Source organism: Symsagittifera roscoffensis, chromosome 6 (genome assembly GCF_963678635.1).
Source record: "Symsagittifera roscoffensis chromosome 6, txSymRosc1.1, whole genome shotgun sequence".
NCBI lineage: Eukaryota > Metazoa > Xenacoelomorpha > Acoela > Convolutidae > Symsagittifera > Symsagittifera roscoffensis.
Genome location: NC_087067.1, coordinates 20,356,494 through 20,380,675, shown reverse-complemented (window position 1 = coordinate 20,380,675; position 24,182 = coordinate 20,356,494). Strand labels below are relative to the sequence as shown.

At 38.2% G+C, this 24,182-nt stretch overlaps 1 long non-coding RNA gene across 1 annotated transcript; it reads left to right on the top strand.

Annotated features, from left to right (window-relative positions):
- Nucleotides 1-12,453: 12,453 nt before the first annotated feature.
- LOC134848475 (uncharacterized) lies at nt 12,454-19,897 on the top strand. The gene is made up of 3 exons (XR_010162945.1): nt 12,454-13,043; nt 13,323-13,466; nt 19,566-19,897. It is a non-coding gene; the product is annotated as an uncharacterized LOC134848475 (long non-coding RNA).
- The last annotated feature ends 4,285 nt before the right edge of the window (nt 19,898-24,182 follow it).

Genomic DNA, 24,182 nt, shown 5'->3' with positions numbered 1-24,182 from the left:
AATTTTCCAGATGGGTTAGTTATTTCTATTTCCAAACTTAGTTATTACTGATTTCCAAACTCCGCTGAGCTACAAGCTGCCAACTGAGAAGTGTAGAAACAATAAATATACTGCTGAACTGTAAAAAAACCGTCTTTTTCGTCCACATGTGAAATTTGATTCATATCGACGAAAACAAACACTGATTTCCAAGCCATGTGCGCTTTAGTGCAAATTAAAAATTTAAAAGCGAAACATACGAAACTGATGAGCATGATCCTTGTAATATGTCAAAATGTTTGCTTCTATCATCAACTAGATTTTCAAAACTGATTTGATATAGAAAACGTTTTTATCAAAAAGTTGAAGATTTCGAATATATAATTTTCAATTATGTATGAATGCGTTAAAATATTAAACTGAGTTAATATGGATCCAAGCTGGTTGCAGGAGAAAAAAATCGTAATAAAAATCGGAAAATTTTATTTTTAAATGTTTGAAATACAAAATAAGAAGAATAATTTATATGTATTAACCATTCAAATCAATCTTTCAGATGAATGAGAAACAAAAACTGGAAACTAATCGATAATTGATTTTGTGAATTTTACAGCTGTTATGATATCTTCTGAATTATTTCAAAATATTGATATAGGGACAGTTTGAGTTAATTTAAGTTTATATTCATTGTCATCTTTCTGTCTGGGGACCTGCTGCTGTGACCTTGTGATCTCTATCGTCCAGCATGAACTGAAACAATCCGGTGCAGTAAGATTTAGCTTTGATGCCTTACAGTTGCTTTGCAATTGAACTTTACACACCAAATGTTTTACAACTTCAACATGGCGCAGCCAGCGGAACGAAAAGGAGGATGGGAGAATCCGCTAAACATCTTGTCGTTCTGGGACGCACATACGCCGGAACCCCTGACGTATTGGGAGAAGTGGATCATTAAATTTCACTGGGGGATGATAGCAAAATACGACATAGATCCGGATGATTTTTATTTTGCAAATACTCTAAGCGCAGCGGCGATTGCAGCGCTCCCAGAAGAAGTCAACGGGAAGAACCGAATCGAGGCGGAAAAGAAGTTAAAATCGAAATTGTATCTCTGTATTGGGGACGAGGCACAGAGAATATTCAAAGCAAGAAAACCGACGGTCAGTAATAAAACGGAACGATACCCACGAGTACTGGACGAAATGCAAAACGTTTTCAGACGCGAGAGAAATGTAACATACGAAAGAGGACTATTTTTCTGGAGGAAGCAGAGAGAGAGAACGAAACGTTCGAAAAATTCCATGCGGATTTCAGCGCACTAGCTGGACGATGTGATTTCGCGAATGCGGTCGAAAATATCCGTGATGTGTTCATTATGAATATGCGCGAGTCCGAGTGCCAAAGGGAACTGTCTCGGTCTACAAAGTTACCGGAGGAGGTCTACAGTATCGCACAATCGTACGAAAGAGGCGAACGCGCATAAAAGTCTTATACTGGAAAGCCAGCACCGTCCGCGTCGCCAACAAGCATCAAGCAGGAACGGTTGACCAATATTAGAAGAGGACAGGGATATTTTCGGGGTCGAGCACATGGGGGACGAGGAGGATACATCCCAGGGGCGAGTAGTGGAGGCAGTAATAACCGTAGGTTTTATAATTGCGACGCACCGAAATTTACACTGGACCACATCGCGAACTGTCCTGCCAAGGTAGCAACATGTAACGCATGCAGGAAATGGAGACACTTCGAACGCACATGTAGGGGCATTAGAAGAGGAACTAACCAGTGGAGAGGACGAGAGCGCGTAGGTTTGTTGAAGGACGAAAATGAGCACTACCAGAGCACACATGGTGTAGACATCGCACCGTCGGAAGATTAAGTGGCTTGGGTGAATCAGCAGGGATACGGGGAGAATGGGTCAGCGTCGTCGGAGTCTGATGATTACATGGTGATGTCTATTAAGAAGAAGAATGTGATGGAGGTGAAGATAACAGGTGCCAGAGTTCAAGTGGAGGTGTCCGGGAGAAAAATGTGGCTGTGGTTGGATAGTGGATCTCCCGTGACAATCTTCAGCATGACAGACCTAAACGCAACATTGAGTAAATCGAATTTTCGACTACAACCATCGCAAGAAGAATATTTGGACTACAATAACAACCGAATGCACATACTGGGGAACTAACCACAAGAAGTCAACGGGAAGAACAAAATCGAGGCGGAAAAGAAGTTAAAATCGAATTTGTATCTCTGTATTGGGGACGAGGCACAGAAAATTTTCAAAGCAAGAAAACCCACGGTCAGTATTAAAACGGAACAATACCCACGAGTACTGGACGAAATGCAAAACGTTTTCAGACGCGAGAGAAATGTAACACACGAAAGAAGACTATTTTTCGGGAGGAAGCAGAGAGAGAACGAAACGTTCGAAAAATTCCACGCGGAGTTAAGCGCACTAGCTGGACGATGTGATTTTGTGAATGCGGTCGAAAATATCCGTGATGTATTCATTATGAATATGCGCGAGTTCGAGTGCCAAAGGGAACTGTCTCGGTCTACAAAATTATCGGAGGAGGTCTACAGGATCGCACTATCGTACGAAAGAGGCGAACGCGCATACAAGTCTTACACTGGAAAGCCAGTATCGTCCGCGCCGCCAACAAGCATCAAGCAGGAACCGTTGAACATTATTAGAAGAGGACAGGGATATTTTCGGGGTCGAGCATATGGGGGACGAGGAGGATACACCCCAGGGGCGAGTAGTGGAGGCAGTAATAACCGTAGGTTTTATAATTGCGACGCACCGAATTTTACACTGGACCACATCGCGAACTGTCCTGCCAAGGGAGCAACATGTAACGCATACAGGAAATGGGGACACTTCGAACGCACATGTAGGGGCATTAGAAGAGGAACTAACCAGTGGAGAGGACGGGAGCGCGTAGGTTTGGCCAAGGACGAAAATGAGCACAACCAGAGCACACATAGTGTAGACACCGCACCGTCGGAAGATCAAGTGGCTTGGGTGAATCAACAGGGATACGGGGAGAATGGGTCAGCGTCGTCGGAGTCTGATGATTACATGGTGATGTCTATTAAGAAGAAAAATGTGATGGAGGTGAAGATACCAGGTGCCAGAGTTCAAGTGGAGGTGTCCGGGAGAAAAATGTGGCTGTGGGTGGATAGTGGATCTCCCGTGACAATCTTCAGCATGACAGACCTAAACGCAACATTGAGTAAATCGAATTTTCGACTACAACCATCGCAAGAAGAATATTTGGACTACAATAACAACCGAATACTCATACTGGGGAAGGTCGCAGTGACAATTGCACTAAATGGCTGGGCTGCTCCAGCGCAGGTGTCGGCGATAGCAGGGAACCATCAGTCAATCCTTGGGCGCGACCTAATGGGCATCCTAGGAATCGAACTACTGCAAAGAGGGAAAGTGATAGGAATAACTGGGAAGGGAGCAATCAGGACGCAGAGGGATACGACGAGTAAGTTGTAAGTTGTACCCAAATTTATTTATCAGATTTGGGATATTTCGCAACGCTAAAACACGGGCCGAATTCTTTCGGTTGTTAAAACCGGTACAGCAAAAGAGACGTCGTGTGCTAATCAGTCTACAGGATAAAGTAGACAAGGAAATACATCGGTTGATAACCGAAGGTCTTATTATAAAACTACAAGAATGTTCAGACAGGCATTTCGTCTCCCCTATCGTAATCACAGTAACAAAAGGATAGAAGTATGAAATTGGCATTGGAATCAAGAGAACTCAACAAGCAGGTAAACAAAAATAAGTACCAAATGCCAAGTATCGACGAATTAGTCGACGGAATAAGTCAAATAATCGCAGAACTAAAAGCGGGGGATGTTTTCTTTACAACATTGGATTTCACGTATGCGTACGTACAAGTGGCGTTGGATCAAAATACTAGTGAACAGTGTAATTTTTCAATAGTCGGGAAAAAATCAACGGGAACATATCGTTTCAAAAACGGTTTTTGCGGGCTCACATCAATGCCGGCGGAGATCCAAAAAGTCATTGATAATTTGCTTAAAGAATTCCCCCAGTCTAACGCTTTTGTAGACGACGTCCTGATTGCGATCAAAGGAACAAACATTGAACACATCGCGTAAGTGAAAAATTTTTAAAATAAATTGGACGTATCAAACGCTTCGCTAAAATTACGAAAATGCAAATTTGCAAAAACAGAATGTGAGTGGCTAGTTTACCAAATCGGGAAAAACGGCATTTCACCACTGGTTAGAAAAACCCAAGCAGTAGAAGATTTAAAACCCCCAAAACCAGAAAGCAACTCAAATCGTTAATGGGGTCTATGCACAGTTTACACAAATTTCTACCGAAACTCGCCGAAGTTAGCGCTCCGTTACGACCGTTATTTAGCCAAAATAATGAGTTTGCATGGACATCGGAACGCGAAAACGCATTTCAACAACTAAAAACGCTAGTCAAGAACATCGTAGAATTGAAACACTTCGACATTTATAGGGAGCAGTACGGTTGGCACCCCATTTCGTTCGCGTCACGCTACCTAATTCCGGCCGAGAAAAAATACTCTAAGAATGAGTTGGAACTATTTGCGGTCGTGTGGGCAACACAACATTTTCGAAACTATGTTTACGGACGTTATTTTATTGTTATATCTGACCACAAGGCATTACTAACACTACTAAATTCATCACCGAAAGGAAAGAAAACGTTTCTTAGTAGACTAAGCCGATGGTAAGATTGTTTATGACCATGCGATTTCAAGTTCGAACATAGGCAAGGGTCAAAAATGGGAATGGCAGACTACTTGTTGCGTTTCCCGTCGGCAGCGGCGACTACAAGCTACTACGATGAAAGTTTTACAGTCACAAAATTGCAAATGATAAATGATGCATTAAAACGTAGGGACGAAACGAAAAATTTCCTAGAGGTCAAGTAAGACAAATTTGGAAAAAACCGACGGTAGAGGGCGGAAAAGCATGTTTGTACTCAAAGCGCAGTAATGTAGCCAATAAAACGCCGGAAACACTAAAGTATGCAAATAAAATTCGTGAGCGCAAGCGCACACTAAAGGGCACAATTACATGCAACCAGCGGTTAGCTAATCAGAGAGCGCAGATTTGCATACCAAAGGAAATATGCAAATTAAGAAGCAAGAAAACTAGACGTTGTTCCCAGTTCGTAAAGTCAAGTTGTTATCTTTTGAATCAAAATTTGCAAAAACATGTCATCAAGTAACTCTCCTGAAAAACAGGATCCGAAACTACCATCGACTATAGTGAATACCTCTACCCAAACTGGAAATGTAAATCTCAACTTAGTTGTCAATAGAGTACAAGGCCAACCGCCGAGTGTAAGCTCAGATTCTGATATTGAAGTGATACCGCCGGAGAAAATAATCCCAAAAAGCAGTTCGTCAAAGAAATTAAACACGTTGATTTTATTTACCCATCAATTCCCCGGGTTATCTTACCCCTTTGTAAAGAACGAGAAGTGGATTTACTCAGTCATTCCTAGTGATAGCAGACTTGTTGAAAATTTTGCTTACCCGAAAGTTCTAAATTCAAAGTTAGTTGAAGCTAATCTGGAGAAGGACCCTATCCTGAAGTCAATTCGAGATAAGATACGAGATAAAAACCCTAGAGCCAAAGAAATCTTTACCAGGATGGGACAGTACTGTGCTCAACAATTAAACGACTACGCCGTGCGGGAGAACTGCCTATGGATGGATGGCCGGCTAGCCATACCGAAGGATATGTCAACCTCAGTGCTCAATAGATTACACCACGACCACCACGGGCGAGACAAAATGTTCGCAGCGGCGAAAGATGTCTGGATTCCGCTAATGCACAGAAATCTCGCGGCCACGGCAAAACACTGCAGAAGCTGTCCAGAAGCAGGTAAAAATCTAAAACCGGACATTCCGAAAAACGATTTGGGAAATACTTATGTACCTAGGGAACCTAATGATCTATAACAATTGCACTTTTGGGGCCCCGTGAATTATGTAGAAGGCCGAAAGAAATATGTCCTAGTAGCGGTAGAATTTGCCGTTCTCAAATTTGCCGTCGGCATACGTTTGTTCCAGCAATAAATCCAAAAACTTGTTAAAATTCCTAAGGAAATACATTAATACGCACGGTTACACAAAGAAATTGCATATGGATCAGGCAACAGGATTCGTTTCGAACGAAATACTTAGTTTTTGTAACTACGAGGGAATGGAACTATTAAAATCCCCAGTTAAGGACCACCGTGCGACGGGAATGGTTGAAAGAACCATTGGCTCAGTTAAAAACTTTGACCTAACGTAAGGGAAAACAAACATTACAAATTTAACGAAATGATACCGCGCGCGCTAAGTGCGCTACGATCCGTGCCGCACGCCAAACCAAAACGAAACTAACACCATTCGAGGCCTACCACGGAAGAGAGGCTAACACCGCATTTAACAAATTAACGAAAAAACCATCGCTCAAAAACATAACTTGGAAGAACGTAATTAACCAAAAGTTACAATGTTTAGATGAGGCAAGTGGCCTCCCCGCAGTGGAGATTAATCTAGACTGGGACAAAAAGAGCGACTTAGTGTACGCCCCGGAAATGAGAAAGACGCCAAGGGTGCTGAACGAACACGAGCTGGCCGAAGCGGAGGTGGAGCTTACCCACCCTAAGTGGCTGAAACGGCATAAAACGAGTATTATGACCGAGCAAACGAGCACCACAGTCTACTAAAAGACTGGAAAAACGGATCCCAAGGATCAGAGAAGGTATAAACGATTAACATTGACGATAGAAAAATTAACGTCACATACGGTGAAATTGAATAAAGGAGCTTCACTAAGGAGAAGTGGGGTTTCAATTAGATCGGCAGCAGACGAGGAAAAGGCTAAGAAGGGGGACGAAGCAAACACCCCGGGGACTAGTAGTCATGAAGGGAGTAAAGTGCGGGGTACGGGAGAAAGCAAAAGCGGCGACAAAACGTGCATCGATGGTCTAAGAGGACCTAAGGAGAAAGAAAAAGCTGATGCTGGAAAGCAGCGATGACGATACTGACGAGGAGGACGAGATCGAACGAGCGATTGTACGAGATAAAGGCGATACCACAGCGGAAGCGAGTTAACCGGACAAACAGGCGGGAGTAACGAAGGAACCTTCGGAACCAGACAACCAGGCGAGCGGCTCGAAAAATCTGGCGGTAAGCTAAGCAGCGACAGGACCAAAATCCGTCGGAAAAAGGAAGAAAGTAAGCGAGGAAGCAACACGTCGATCAACCAAAGCGCGTAAGGGTGTGGATAAAATGGGAGTAGTAGTCATCCAGCGAATCGAGCCCAAATGAGCAGAAAAGAAATTTAAAAAAGGACCCCGGGAGAGGGCTGGCAAGCGCGCCTAAAAACTCAATTCGTTGATTGTAAACTGTTGAAGTAAGCACTAAAACTGCTTTCTAAAATACAAAACATTATGAGTATGATAAGTTTTCAATTCATGATTTAAAAATTTATTGTGGTTGCCCGAATTATATACGGACCAGTTTGAGTCTATGTAAGTTAATATATTCATTGTCATCTTTCTGTCTGGTGACCTGCTGCTGTGACCTTGTGATCTCTATCGTCCAGCTTGAACTGAAACAATCCGGTGCAGTAGGATTTAGATTTGATGCCTTACAGTTGCTTTCAATTAAACTTTACACACTATACGTTTCACAACTTCAACAATATCGAGAGGCAGAATTGATGAGTGACAACACAAATATTTTTAAACGCCCGCTTTTTTGGTAGGTTCCGATTAGACGGATTTGATTTGGTCGCAACAGTAAAACAAAAAAGGAAAAGATCGGTTTTTTAATAACAGTTCCAGATAATGCACACAATGTTTAGTGGAAAAAACCCATTTAAAATTTCGAATTTTCATTTTTTTCAAATCTGTGAAATAACTTTTTCTGGCCAATAAATTTAATCTTTTCTCAAAAATTTGTTTTGCTCTGAGTTCTGTTTAGCTAGTTCTACATGCATAATTTCGAACATCTGTTGCATTAAGGTATCATCAAAAATAACGAAATAGATCACCCTTGAACGCGCAAAACAGCATTTAAGGCATATTTCAGTTTTTTTGGCAACAGTTAGTGAAATAGATTATAAATTATTGTAGCGTAAAACTGACCAAACTAATCCAATATTTCAAACAGAAATATACAACAGAATGAGTGCAGAATCGAGCGAGAATTGGCGGTTGCTGTGCAAGTAGCACAAAATTTTCCGATCACCATTATTTTAGTAAGCTAAAAAAAGGAAAGTCACAGAAACTGAGCTTAAAACATAAGTAAGGAATTAATTCTGAAAAGAGTACGCAAAACGACAAACATATATATTGTTTTTCGCATTTTTGTTAACAGTCTTTTGCTCATCTTGCTGGCTTTTCTCGACACTGATAAAAATTGGGAAGTTTGGTTACACACCGGTTAAAGTACTAGAATTTTTTTCCAAATTGGATTGACTCATGCTGTTTGGTTTTTTCTAATATTTTCCTTCATTCGAAATATATCCCTTTATACTTTACATAGCGCGTGAGGAGACGATTTTCAAAAAAAAAACATCAAAAAAAGTGATTGAAAAGTTTTCAGTTTTTTTTTTGAAACTTTCATCAATTATCTTGTTCGCCCTGATACGAAAAATTGTGTTAATTTATCATCAATAATGGCTAACTTGGTTTTTTCAAATCTTCCTAATTTTGCAAAAGAAGCTTTTTTCAAAATTTAGCTCAAGATATCAGTAGTTTCCTGCTGATAATAAGAAATTCTGTCAAAAATGGCTTGTTAAAAACTGAAAATGGGTCGAAAGAAAACCAAAACATGAAGAGCTACGAATTAAAGTAAATTTTGAGGTAAAAAGAACTGCCTAAAAGAGTTGAGATTTAATGCGAGCTATCGAACCTTGTTCTTTCATATCCTGGTCGCGTTGCTCAACCTTTGCTCTGGCTTTCACAGTCGAAGACAAAGTCAATGCTTGACCAAAAGCGCTGAGTTGAATGAGAGGAGTCTGGGTTGTGCACATTTTCGAGACATAGCCGAGAGTTCAATCGAAACGTAACTTGAGCACGCTGGGAAGCAACTATACCTTTTTCCAATTAGATTGACCCGCATCCAAGTTTAGGCGTAAATAATCGATTATAACGGATTATTATGATGATTTTTTGACAATTATAATCGATTATAATTACCAAAATTAGGTCTTTAAGGGATTTATAATTGATTGTTATCGTGATATTTTCCATGAGATTATTATCTCTCATAATCGATTATAATTGATTATAATTGATTATAGTTCTTACTAAAAACCCTTAAAATCAATTATAATCGATTATAATCGATTATAATCTCTTATTTTGCCGAAATTTTCTTATATTCGAAATATAACTTTTGGGTTATTTTTTTGTGTCAATAAAAAATCTCTCAAAGAGAGATCTCTTGAACACTTTGGTTCATCTGAACACAAAGTTATACCGCGAAACAAAAGTTTCATAGAGATCCTTTCATATGAGTGGAAAGGTTCTCGCGGTAGATGAAAAATAAATTTTCCAAATCAATCATGAAACTAAATCAATTTGCCGATGTTTTGGTGTTTAAAAAAGCTTAACATATGCATCACAAACAACTCTAATGGGGAAGAAATGAAAAAAAAAACATATAAATTTGAATTAATTGGAAAACTTTAAAAACATTTTTCTTATTTTTCATAGGAACCAACGTACACAAAAAGCATAAAATATAAGCAATTTAGATGCAACTTCGAAGACAAAAATGGACAAACAAAAGGGATTATAATCAATTATAATCAATTATAATAGATTTTTGTGCAAAACTACTATAACAGAAATTTGAATAAAAATAATGGATTATAATCAATTATAATCGATTATAACTGTATCGAAAAATAGACGAATAAATAATCGATTATAATCGATTATAATGGATTAAAATTGATTGTTTCTCAATTTTAGTGAGACTGGTACTAAAATCGTAATATAATCGATTATTAACGCTTGAAACTGGATGCGGGGAGACAGTTGATAAATATTTGAGTTCGATCAAAAACAATTGAGGAATTTACTTTTGCTGAGAAAATTGTTTTTACCTAGTTTTGGTCGATATGGTCATAACAAATTTGAATTGAGCTCATTTTTTGTGTCCGAATTTTTAAATCATACCCGAACTTGGTCTGTTACTTATGCTGCTGATATTTGCTGTATTTTATTTTCTCTGTAGTCCATCTCGTTTGATCCTGCGATTGTCCATCTCAGACTTGTTTTCATTGCTCGTGTAACATTAGCTGGTCCTTAGTTTGTTATTTGAGTTGAATTATTTCAAATTATATGTTGTCTGTTCCCCGCATGATGCATATTGAAAATCGCTAAACTTGGGGATTTTCATGTAGCCCAAGTGATCGTGCTTTCGACAAATGCCGTTGAGTTTCTCGGTTTTTGCTGCGCTGACGTTGATTTTATCCTTCAAAAAAATGTTTGAATGTTAATGAAGTGTTCAAAAAGGGTGATAGCGTCCGTTTTTATAGCGTCCATGGTATGAATGTGATAGCGTCCATAGAGTCAAAGTATCGTCCAAGGAGGATCGGCCTGATGTGTTTTTTTTCTGTAGTTCCAAAAATTTGGACAATTTTCGATAATGATTTGCAGCTGTTCGTACTTCCACTGTCGAGAAAAACATTCCAGTCTATGAATCTTTGGTGATGCTGGATATTCACCGGTATTAAAGGGAGGAAAGAGTTTATACTAAGAAGCGCTGGCTTTTGACTGGCTAGGTAGTTTGATTGATTTAGCTTCTGGCTGGTGTTGAACAGCAGGCATTTTTGTCGTTGTTCGTTGTGCAATCTTGGTTGAACCTGGTTTCAACTCTGGCATGTGAGTTCTAACGGACATTCATTCACTTAATGATCGTGTCCGAGGCACTTCTAACAGAATTTTATGTTCATCGATACCATCGTTTTTTCTTCTAAAGGCGAACCCTACGACTGGCTGCTCTATGCTGGGTGCATTTTTGCCCGTCTAAGGGGCGTAGGGATCCGTTATTGGCATTCCAGTTTTCTGATGTCTACTGTGAAAGCTGGTTGGTTGAATGTCGTAACCCGCTGGCTTGTCGAGGTCGTGAAAATCCGTGCTGTTTTCTCGTGTCTGATGCCACTTGCGGAGCGCTACGATGTGTGAATAAGTTTAGAGTTGGGAGTAGCTACCAAAATGAATAGCGGGGGATGCACAGTTGCATGACATGTTGCTGCGGTGTCTTGATGTTCTTTGACAATTTTATGACTGGGGGTGTCGTTTCTGCTGACAAGTGCTGCTGGTTGGCAGAATTAGACGTGTGAGGGACTTGAACTAAATTGCCGTCAATATTCTGCTGTTGTGGTATTGTCTCAGTTGTATTTTTTTGAGGCAAATGTCTGAAGTCACCCATGATGTCGTTGTGTTCATGTTGTGTTTCAGGGAAGCGGTTGATGCGATCCTCTGCTGTGGCATGTTATTTGGGAAGTCTACAAAAAGGGTAGTGGTGTTTTGAATTTTGCTGAGTATTTTTTTCACCTCTGTCTCTCAGTCAGCTATGTTGTAGTTCATATTGATATCAGTAGTTGTTTCTCGTTTTCGTCTGAAAGGGCGCTCTCGTTGGTGGTTAAGAAGACTTCCCTGAGTGAGATTGGTTTTGTTGCGCTTGGTTAGCTCGGTGTCTCAGATTTTGTTATCGTTGCAGTTGTTGTAGACGTCATATCCATCGGTAGCTGTGAACTGTCTTTGAGATTGGTTTCGTTGGGCATGGTTAGCTCGGTATTCTGATCGTTGTTGTCGTTTCCGTTGTTGTAGATGTTGTATTCAGTGATGGCTGTGAACTGTCTTTGTTAGTTCCTATCTTGAGTAGCTAGACCTAAATTCAAAGGTTCGAAACGAAAAGAACAATGATGCAGTAAATATTTATTCAAATGAGTTTAACGCAGTAAATGATTTAAACAGTTGAAAGTTAGAAATGCTTGATAGTAGATCATTTCAATAATTAGACAGGCGGCAAAAAATATGCAAACCAGATATAATTTTAACTAAATATTTCTAAGCAAATGTTGAGCGAATCATTGCAAAGTCGGAAAATCAGTTTAATTATTTGGAATCAGATAATCTCAAACACCGTTCGTTTTCTACATGGCGTCCAACACGGGGCACGATGCAGAAAACGAATGCTGTAGAACGGTCATACTTTTCTTTTCTTCATTAGACTTTTAACATTTCAGGAATTTGAATGTTTTTATATCAATTAGTTGGTTGCACATAATAGTTGCTTCAGTTTCGTTAGTTTTCCTATTTGAGTTCATCTGACTCCTATTAATAACGCAGATTTTCTGATTTTGCATAAGGACAGCTTAGTTCTAAGTCACTTGTTGCAGTTGGCACGTTACATCTTCCGGTAATTCTCAATCTGGTCGGAAAAAAAGCTTTGGAGAATCAATTTGATACACCACACAAAACGTTCGAAAGTCCTCAGCTATCAAGAGAGTTATATAATCATTGGACAATAGGGAATATTATGTTCTATTCAAACGCAATCAAAATACGCTGAGTTGATTAGAGCCTGCTAATAAGTATAGCTCTGAAGGATTTTACCGTCTCCAAAATAAATAGTTTTACCGCTTAAATAAATAAGGCATCAAGTTTGACCTTTCCTTTGAGATTCAATTGCATTAATTTCAATCATAATCCAGCCACTCTTTGATTTAATTACAGTTTTCTTTATTAAGGTCAATTCATTTTTTTCTTGATCGTTTCTCCATAATGGGTAACCTTGGATACAAACTTATTTTTCTAATTTCCCTCCAAATTGTTTCTTTGACATGTTTGGACATCGAGTTCGGAGAGTGTCCCACGTATCTAATTCCGACTCATATTTTGAAGGAGTCGACTGCAGGAAGATGGTATCAAATAGCAACTTTCAATCCCAGCTTTGGCGACAGACTTAGACCTTGTGTTTATGTCGACATTGATTTGAACAAAAATTTCTTAGGTAAGATAAACATGCAATTTCCAAAACTACCAGTTGCTTCTGAAAATACTCAATTTTTGAATCTAAAGATGAATTTTATCTTTTACGAATTTTTTTTATGTTTCTTGAATACCTAAATGGAACATTTCTTCATAATGTTTTTAATTTTTCTTATAAGATGTCTTAAAATTCGAGTTTAGTATAAATTTTAAAATACAACATCTCATTTAAAAAGATAGTAGATGAATTGTGTCGAATTTTATTGTCATTTCCTTTAGAATAAATTACAATTACTTTCAGGACATCTTACCATTGAAATCAACACAACTACTTACGACAAAATCCAAAATTCTTTTACGAAGACTCATCTGAAAGGAAGACAAGCTGCTATTCATTGGGGCACCGGTATTGGGGAATTCCAGTTACACAATGGAAATCTAACTGGTGTTTACCATTTAAGCCTCTTTATTCAGATTAAAACTCCGAAAATCCTAAAAAACGTTTACGTATAAATGGCGCAGATATATGTTCCAAATTTTTTATTCTGGTAGAGCACGGACATTTTTTTTGGGCGCAATAAAATTTTATCTATTGTCTATAGGGTTAATGCTAAATGACAAACACTCAATCAAATATTCGATATTTTCGTTTTAGTGGTGACTGGAGTTTTGGGATGAACTTTCTCTTTCCTGTCATAATATTTATTTTTCAATCGATACAATAATAATAATGAAAATAAAATGTTTCCAAACGATATCTAGTTACAAAGTTATTTATAAAAGTTGATAAGTACAAATTAGAATCGTTTGGGAGAACACAATTAAGCCAACATGGCCCATTTTCAGGTGTCTCATTAAGCGGAGAACAAGAAAAGTAGTTAAATTCTTTGATCCAATGCAATGGACCTTCCATCCGTAAACATTTAATAAACGTAATGCCTCTTTATTCGCACCTTTAAACCATTCTCGATATAGAAAAAAAAATTAATTTTTTTTTCGGGTAGTCTTTTCCTTTCTAACCATAACCTAGAAACCAACAGAAACAAAATCTACTTATTGATAAAAAAAGAATCTCAAAGCATGCCCAGTAAAACCGTATTTCCAAGAATGTAATTATCAAAACTGAGAAGCCCCATTCAAGAAATTGACCCAGACCGGAAAAAAATTTATTACAAAGTTCGTTCAAATTTTAGGTGTAATCAACCCTCTGTTGAGTTTTATTTCTATTTATAGCTAACTTTTGATTTGGTTTTTTCTTTGAAAATCTCATGTTTAATTCTTGTTTAATTATGGAGTATCTCAAGGTATCAACTTGGCACTCTTTTCGAAAAAATTTCTCGGTTAATTTCAGAACTTCGTACGCAAAAAGTTCTCTTACGGTATATATTTTTTTTTCATGCATTATTTTAGTGGTTAAATCCATCCTGTGTTTATAAAAAATTATTCTGATTAGCCTTCTGATTTTCATTTCCGTTTCTAGCTGTTTGGTTTTGTCGGTATTTGCAAAAATAAAACTTCATTTTGGATGATTGGTTGCACATAACTTTTATACGCAAATGTTAAATATAAAAACAAACATAAAAAACACTCCATAGAATTGTAAAATTTTGTTTTTTAATTTATCAATATGCTGATGTAAATTCAATTTACAGTCAAGGTGAATTCCAAGATATTTAAAACATTCTACATCTTGAATTTGGGTGACATTTAGAAAATACTTGACTGGTCTTTTTTCAGTTATTTTGCTCTGACAGTATCTCATGGTTTTGGTTTTTCGACATTCAGTTTCAATTTGTTCTTGTCTAACCAATCATTTACTTCAAGCAAAGCCGATTGATGTGCGAAAGCAATATAATCTCTGTTATTTGTGGAATTCAGAACAGTGTCGTCAGCATACAAAAGTACCTCTGTGTTTTTTTTTGTGGCTAATTGTAGATCGTTTATGTAGAGTATGAACAAAAGCGGGCCAAGGATAGATCCCTGAGGTACACCAAAAGATACCAGTTTAAGTTCGGTCTTAAAGGAGTTATTTTCGATGTACTGATAGCGATTGTCAAAGTAAGATTCCAAGAAAATTAAGAGAGGCCCTCTGAATCCCACATGTTCCAATTTTCCTAACAGATTAGAGTGATCAACTTTGTCAAAAGCCTTTGTTAGGTCTAAAAAAGTATTCTGAACAGTTAGTTTTTTGTTCGATAGCGATGTTGAAACTTCTTCCAACAATGTAAGGATGCCGTCAACAGTGCTTCTTTTTGATCTGAAGCCAAACTGAGTATTTCGGATAATATCAAACTTGTCTACATATGATTGGGTTCGTTTGAAAATTAGACGCTCAAAAAGACGCCCATAACTGGAAGAAGACGCTCAATTAGACGCCCATAACTGGAAGAAGACGCTTTGAAAAAAGACGCTCAATTAGACGCCCATAACTGGAAGAAGCGAGATTGGTCTATAGTCTGAGGGGTCATTGAGGTCTCCCTCTTTGAAAATTGGTACAGTTTTTGCTATTTTTAAACAATATGGATAGATTCCTGAGGTTAGGCAGTCATTCAAAATTTCAGTCAAAGGGCCTGCTCGTATAGTTTTTAATTGCTTGATGACAACAGTGTTGATATCATAGAAATCTGTACTAAATTTATTTTTAGACTTTCAATTACTTTAATGACTTTTATTAAATCAATTTTTTTTTCAAAAACATCGATTGGTGCTGACGGATAACATTGTTTTCTATGCAATTTGGTTTGCTTTCTGAAAGTCTGGCACCAACAAGTATTCGTTAAAAAGGTCAGCATCTCCCTTCGATAGATTCAGTGATTTGGAATTTTTCCCTTTACCTCTCATTTCTTGAAAAATATCGGAAAAACTTTTCCTTTTACAGTTAGACGCAAGCATTAATGTATTTTGATAGTAATTTTGTTTTTTACAATTAGGTTTTTGACAATGTTATTTTAGGAATTATATTTGTTCCGCGCATCCGTTGTTTTAATATTCAAAAACTCTTGTCGTTACCGTCGCTTTTTTGCTGCTGCATTTTTTACTTCATTGTCAATCCATGAATGTCTTTCTGATTGTACTATTAAAGGCATCGGAAAAAAAGTATCAACTGCCTTCATAAGAATCAAATTTATTTTTTTAAAAATCTTAGAAGACTTTTGAGGGTCTTCGGGTTTCCATAACTGCATACTTTTGCCAATCTCATGCTGCAAATAAACACTTAATTTCTCATTTATATCCCTATTTCTTACTTTGTTCCGGTTTCTAGCAAAAATTTTGTCAGTTAAAACGTCCTTTTTCACAAAATTTGAAAAAAAAAACTGAACACCAAAATGATCAGACACTGAATTTTTGATAATTTTTGTTGAGAAATTTGATGTAAAGAAAAATAAGTCAATCAAAGTGCTACTACGTTCTGTCACTCTTGTTGGGAGGCAGCTCATTTTGTTTTCTAACATGCCTTTTCTTATCATAATATCTTCAATTTTCATTCGTTTTTGCTCTAATTTAACAGAAAGTTTACGTTGAAATCACCACAAATTATGTGTTCAGTTTCAGGCTCTAGTGTTAATCCATCCAAATAATTTGGCAGGCTTTCGAAGGTAGCGTTGTCTAGAGAGTTTGGTGGAATGTAAACACAGGCTACTACAGTTTTCTGATTTGTTTGGGTTTTTATGAGAACTGACAAAATTTGGATATTGTTATCTTTTTTTTTGTTTTAGTATCATATGGTCTGATCCAGTGTTAACATAGATGCCAATACCTCCTCCTCGTTTACTTCTGGCGCAACTATAGAGTGGTTCGTATCCTTGAATTTGGAAAACATCATTGTCAGAGTTGTTTTTGAGCCAGGTTTCAGTTAAACAAATTATATTTGGACGTTGGGCTAACTGCTCTACTTCTAATTCAAATTCTTCAAAATTTCGCGTGGTTTCTTAGCTTGTTGAAAATTTAATCAATTTGTAAAGATCTTGCTTTTTTTAATTAAAGTTTTCAAACAACAACAAAAAAACTGTGTTATTTTGAAAGCTGCGGAAATTGCCACAATGAGTTGTCAGAAACCAGAAACCACCCAGGGCAGTGCGGGAATCACACAAAATCTAGATAGTTTCCCGTTCAGTTTTGACTCCCGTACAAAAGTCTTTCATCCCCCCTCCAATCCCTCGCCTCCTTCTTTTCATTTTTCAATTTTCATCTTTTTCCATTTTCCTGAATTTTTCCAGTCTTTTATACCTTTCCTGCATCTACCTTTAAGAATCGTATGAGCAGCACGGAAATCACGCAAGCTGTGGCATCTAGTAGAGCGGGATAATTTTCCATTTTGAGTTTATTCTAATTTTGTTTTAAAAGAAAACAAAACATAATTTAGTTTAATTAACCACAAAGCAGCGCGGAAATTGCACCAACTTAGTTCTGTTTTTTTTTAGAGAAAGACTACTTTGAATGTTTTTCTTTATTAAGTCTTAGACCAGCAGTGCAAAAATCACACAAACTGACCTAAGGTCTTGTTGGAGAATAATCATTTATTTATTCGCTTATAGTTCCTAAGTTAAGAAAAATTTGAAAACTAAACGCAAAAAAATGAGAAGAAAAAAATATATAAGTTAAAACAAAATTATAAAAAAAGAAACAAAATTAATTCTATCACCCTTTTATTTTTTTACTTCGTTGTTCGCCTAAAAAATTAATAACATAGAGTAATTCAACATTTTTTGTCACAAACACTACCAGTTTGGGCTAGAATAGCACTTCATATGCTTAACAGTTAAGCTCAATTCTTTGTTGTGTTTTTCTGTCAAATTTTAACAGGCGGCACACATTATCCGTTCAAAATCCAGTCAATGAGTTGGTTTTTTGTTTGCAGGGGATTCCCCTTCATTGTTGTCATGTCAAGAGTCGGTGTAGATTCGTTTTTTTTTCGCTTAACAGCATTAACCGTTTGCAATTCATCAACTGCGTCGACTCACGTAAACTTTGTTTCGCCCCGACGCTTTTCATCATGGACAAGCACTGATACGATGCAATTATGAGTGGTAGTTGTCAAGTCCGTATCATTGGCTGCTTTCTTAAGTATTGCCTCTTGTTCAGGAAGGCGCTCCGTAATGTGTATATTACGCTTGTTTAAACTGTTTTTCTGATATTTCAGATTCCTCCTGGCCTTGCATACAGCGTGCTTATCGTCAAAGTATACAAACTTGCAAATGATAGTAGGCATATTGTCTCCGTAATTTCCCATATACATGTGACAAGCTTTAATTCCCCCACGAGAAATGTATATTTTCAGACTTGTCTTGAAAAAATCAATTATCGCATCCGTAACGTCAGTTACTGCCCTTTTATCGAACGGCGGATTCCATACAAGCACACTATCCTTGCTTGTATACTTTTCCTAAGCTCGCAGCCTGGTATCTATTTTTAACGGCTTGAGTTTAAGACCCGTAATTTCGCACTCTTGTTTCTCAAATTTTTCCCGCAAAAATAACAACTCCGATTCCATTACACTCACTTTTTTATCTCCAGTATTTTTACTCACGGATATCTCTTGGGTTGCAGAAACCTGAAGCTGAGTTCCACAGTCGGTTTCCATCATAATAACAAAAGCTCAAATTGATAACAAAAAACAATCAAGAAAGAATCGTTTTTTTTAAAACGTCTGAAATAATAAATCAGCGTGGGAAATTATCTGAGATTTTTTGGTAATAATGAGGGCTTATCAATTTATCAATGCTTCCAAATTTGGCGTAGTTTTGGATTTATTTGGGGCTTGATTCAAATTTGAGGGGTTAGATTCCTAATTTTATCATCGAAATTTTCTATTGTTTGATCTTTTCTTTGTCGTTTCGAAACACGCGAGAAAAAAAAAGTTCAGAACATTTGAAAGTCAACCGACCGATTTCTAAGTTTGATTTCTAGTTTGATAGTTTTCGTAGTATAATTAGTAGCAAAAAGTTCGGACAGACTGAATTAATTAAAATGAGTAATCAGTTCTGTTCGACGCTTTTTTGCCTGCAAAATCTGAAGCCGAAAAACCTTGAATTTTTCGTCAGACTAAATTCAAAATGCGAGATCGTCGATTATCCGATGATTATGCTAGCCTAATTTTTAAATACTGCGATGACATCCAGATTTTAAGGTAAAAAAAAGTTCGACGCTTCGGATGCAATTGCCCGCCGTGGTTATAGGTTTTGAGCGAAACTTGGATCTACTTAACAATCTCCAGCCCTGTAAATAAAAACAGTAAATTCGCACTAGAGCATTGTATGTAAATTCGAATTTTGCTGAATTCTGATTTGTCAAAAATTTGCTGCAAGTCATCTTATAAACGATCTCCACCCCTTTCTTGAAAAGAGGATTGTTAAGTAGATCCCGTAACTTTGCTTTATGAACTTTCGACGTTGTGTTTATTTAAGTTTTAGTTTTCGTTGATGTCTAGACAGTTGCTCTTTTTATATAATTCTGTCTGTCCGAACGTTTTGCAACTCTCTATTTTTTTAACAACAAAAAATTCGTTAATTTTATAAGGGGCTTGGATGGTTACATACCCATTCAGTGACCGATGAAAAAACCTATGCGAACTTCCACATTGTATACACCAATGACAAATACCTTCTTGTTTACTTTTGCAACGAACTGGCCAACTTCTACCATATTCGACACGCTTGGATTCTTTCACGAGATAGGAATGTTGGGCAAAATAATTTAGAGTATCTGAAAACAATCATGAGCTTCATGACTGGAACTGATATTTTAGAAGACAACTTTGCAGACTTTGATAAACTGCAGTGTCCGTTAGAAATTACTAAATAGAAGTCAAGAGATTACGAATCACATTAAATGTTTTATATTGTTGTGATACAATTTATTGGACGGTTAGTATGGTGAGCGCGGGGTGGGGAGCGGGTGGGGTATGGGGGGGTAGTATGAATAATTGTTGTAAACTTAACAATTTAACCACCTAAAAGGCTGCTATGTTTACCGCCGAGTTGGATAAATTCGCCGAGCCTTTGAAAAGCAGTTGGAACGCCCACCATGATTCGTGCTCGTTCCTTGAGGGTGCGGCAACATTACCCAGCACAGAAAAAAAAACCAAAAAAATAGCATGTAGTTCTTAAGCAGGGGCTCGCCGTGATCAGCTGTACAGTAGTGTTGTGTTGGTCCGTTTCCTCGTAGATTAATTGTCTTTTCTTGAATGTTCCGACTGCTCATTAACTCGTCTCGAAAAAATGTTGCTTTTTTGAAAATCTGTATATTTTGCCACCCCAAGCATTATATTAAAAAAGTGTTTTAAATCGTATACGGAAAACAACCAATATTTTGGAATTGATTCAATATATCATGATTTTGAGAGCGGTCTAATTTTGATCATGTTTTATTTGCCTGACATGATTTTCTTCGAATACCTTTTCCATATTCGATTTCGATAAAAATGAGAGTTTGTGTAAGGTTTCTTATCTACATATTGAAGACTTTTTAATTTGAGGATATCCTTCATTATCCCCCAAACAAGCAAATAGCCCCCCCCCCCTCTCACCCCACATGCTCTCCCTTCCCGTTTTCCTGGGTAACTGGATGAGTTGGTAGATGTATGCTCATCTAGGGTTAGTCGAATCAGGCGTTTGCTTCAAGCACAAACTCCGATCAAACCAAGGAACTCATTAAAATTTTTCACTTTACCGAATCATCCAATATGTTAATAAGATTATCTTTAAAAATTTAAAATTTGGTTTTATTAATGCAAAATCTTAGCCTGTTATCATACTTGATTTGATTTGAGTAATTTAGTCATATCTCAATTCTCAATTTGAAGGTTTTGACAACGGTTTTTGAAGTATAGAACGGTTACACTATGTAGATCATGATTAATAATTGCTCTCTAAAGCATATATAAAAGAGGTAGAATGTTACTATTAGTTTTTTTATTTACTGGTTGCGTTTTTTTAATCACTGTTATTGGAGTAGCGTGTTTTTTTTTTGTTCCTAAAAAATTTTGAGATTTGATTACACTTAAATTTCAATTTCGACTGCTCAATTTCATTTTTACACGTCTAAATTTTTTTAAAAATCCACTTCAATCGGTTTGCTGAAAAGAAGGCAGGTTACGATGTCGAAGAAATAAAGTTCAAATGGCGCAAAATAGTGTCATCTGTTTCTCTTATCAAAGTTAGAACCTTATTTTTCATTCATGTTTTAAGCGTTTTGTCGGTTTATGGGATTTATTATCAATCACAAAAATTCTTCAAATTTGATAAAGCATGAGGTATTTTTTTTATTCAACACTCAAAAACTGATATAAATTTGAGAAAACAAAAATCTTCTTGACTTCTTTAATGAAAAGGTTGTGTGAATTTTTCTTATTCTATATTTTTTTATTTCAGCGGTTTATTGCAACGGCTGACTATTTGGATTCGGTACCAAACAAACCTGTTTACTATCACTTAACGAATTTAAATTTCTCATTTTAAAAATTGCTACTATTGCTTGTCCCGGCTGTAGTTTTACTTTTCTGTCTAAAAAAAGTGGTACCTTGTTTTCGTCTGTTATTATCCTATTAATTGGTTTTTTAACATACTTCCGATCCGGGTTCCTAATCCTTATTAGACCGTTGTTCAAGTCGATCATCACGTCGAAATTCCTGACGAAATCTCTGCCAAAGATGAATTGGTCGGCGTCGTCCAAACTCTCTACCACCAGAAAGCTCATCTAAAGATCCCGTCCTCCCATGTGGAGGACCGTTATTGGTTTTCTTCCGGCTACGTAAATCACTCCTCGATTGGCTGCAGCCAGTCGGAGATTCGTCGGAATTAGATCTTCCCTCGTGAAGCCCATTCTTTCCCAAGTCTTTATCGGCATCACACTCACTACCGCTCCTGTGTCCAGACTCCCTGTGACTCCGATTTTCTTTCCGTTGGTGTCGAGCAGATGTGCAGTCATATCTGCTTTGTATCCAATGTGTACTGCGTCTTGCTCCATCATGGCGTCATGACCTATCCTGCGGACTTTGAGTTCCTCCTCACCCAAATAGATCTGTACTATCTAGTCACTGTCTGTTGTTACATATGTCCTAGTGTAGATACTGATTCCATCTACGTTCAGCATCACTTGATACGGTCCATAGACTTTCACGTAGAGCCCGTGAAGCTTCTTTATGCGAGGGCCACCTGTTGTTAGTAATGCTCGCACAGCTCTTGACTCAGTGCGGGCTCCACCTGCCTCAGATAATCTGCATATGCGTCCAAATGCATCAAAGTGAACTCTGATTTTTCACTCAGATTTCTGATTACCTGGTGTCCCGCTACCGAGATTATTGACTGTATTTTGCTTCCTTGTGGCACCATACCGAACATCTGCCCGGAGATCACATCGAGTTTCATGCTCAAACTACTCGGTGCCTTTGTTTCTTCGACTTCTGTTTCCTCGAAGGTATTCAGCTTCTCCTGTAATTTCTCATTTTCCAGTTCGAGCTTCACTTTTTGCTCGATCTCTTTTGTTACCAGTTCCTGTTGCGCTCTATTTAGAGAATCCCTCGCGGCTGCCCTATAATCGATCTTGAAGTCATCAGCCGCAGTAGCTGGTTCCGGTTCACGTGTCTCTTCTGTTACCGCTGGCATTTTCTTTGCCGCCAGCTCTTGAGGTTTATCTTTTCTGCGTGTCTCCGCTTCACTCAACAGGCGAGCTTTGCTGGCTTTCACTCCTGACAAAGCTTCTTCATGCCTTGGATGCTTGATGTCTGCCACTGCATCCCAGAGTTGCGGACAATCTGATCTAAAATGACCTTCCAAGTTGCAAAAGAAACACCTCGGGTGGGCCGAGTTTTGCAATTACTCCTCTCATGAAATCTTCATGATCGACTTCTGATGCATCTTCGTCCTCGAGGCTAAAGCCTATTGCTTTCATGCCCTGTTTGTAAGTTGGGCATACTGACACATGATGATCCGTTGAACTGCAGTTTGCACAAGAGCGCCTCTTGTCCATATCGTCCCTCGGTTTATACCAGTTGTTCCTTGGTTTGCTGGTCCGTTGTTAAGATTGCCATAATTGTTCTTGTAATATCCAGATCTCGATGGAGGTTTCAGCAAAAGATATTCTTTTGACTTAAGCCTCAACTCCTCTGGTGTTGGCGCATTGGTTGATAGTGGTGTGTAATGCATTGCTTACATTGTTCGAAGTTCATCATTCTTCACACCATTGACGAATTTTGAGGCTACCGCCAGGTTCATCCTCCTGTCCGACTCGTCCGGTTGGCTACGCCTTCTAATCATCTCCAAATTGTCTAGAAACTTGTCTATCGTCTCATCTTCTCATTGCCTCCTTTTCTCGAAGCGTATCATTGCTTGGTGTCCCTGCACCCCTGAGCCAAAACGATTTAACAAGATCTCAAAGAGTTTTTCAGCAGTATCCCGCTGATATTGCTTTTTGGCCATCACACAATTTAGGGCTGTCCCTTCCAAGTTACTGGTGAGCGCACTGCACTCTTGCCTTTCTGACAGGTCTTCTTCCTCAAAATGCAGTATCATCACTTCTATCCAGGTGTCAATGCAGCCATCAGATTCGTCCTTGTAGCATCTTGGTTTCTTAAAGACTCTTCTGGACTTTTCACTACGTTCATTGGTTCTGGATAACCTCGTCAGGAATGTCTCCAAAGACCTGTTTAGGGGTTTAAAGGCTGAGGCCATTGCTGTGGCATCTCTTGAATGCCCCGCCTGAGTATCATCGCCTCCTGATAAGGTATCTGTATTTGGTATATCCCTTCTATCCGAATCGCCGGGATTGTTTCTACCTTGGCTCGCATGACTCATCCCTGGGCTTGCATGACTCCTTTTCCTGGAATCACTTCTCCCCGTCGCATGTGTGCCTTGCGTCGGTCTTTCGTTTGAAGTCTGTCTATTGCCAGTTGAACTTCCTCTGAAGTATGGGCCCCATGTTCTATTATCCCCTAAGGCATAGCCTACTGAACTGCCCCTACCTCTAGTGGATCCATATGTCCTTCTCCTATTCTGTTGGTCATTGAAGTTCACCTTCGGCTCCCTGCTGGGACCTCCCTAGTTCGGTTCCCCTTCTCTTGGTTCACTCTTGTTGCCTAGTAGCCCGTCCAACCTATCCATGATAGCCTGAGTTCACCTCTCCATCATCGCATCTATCTTTGTGTCAAGAGTCCCAAAAGTCTGCT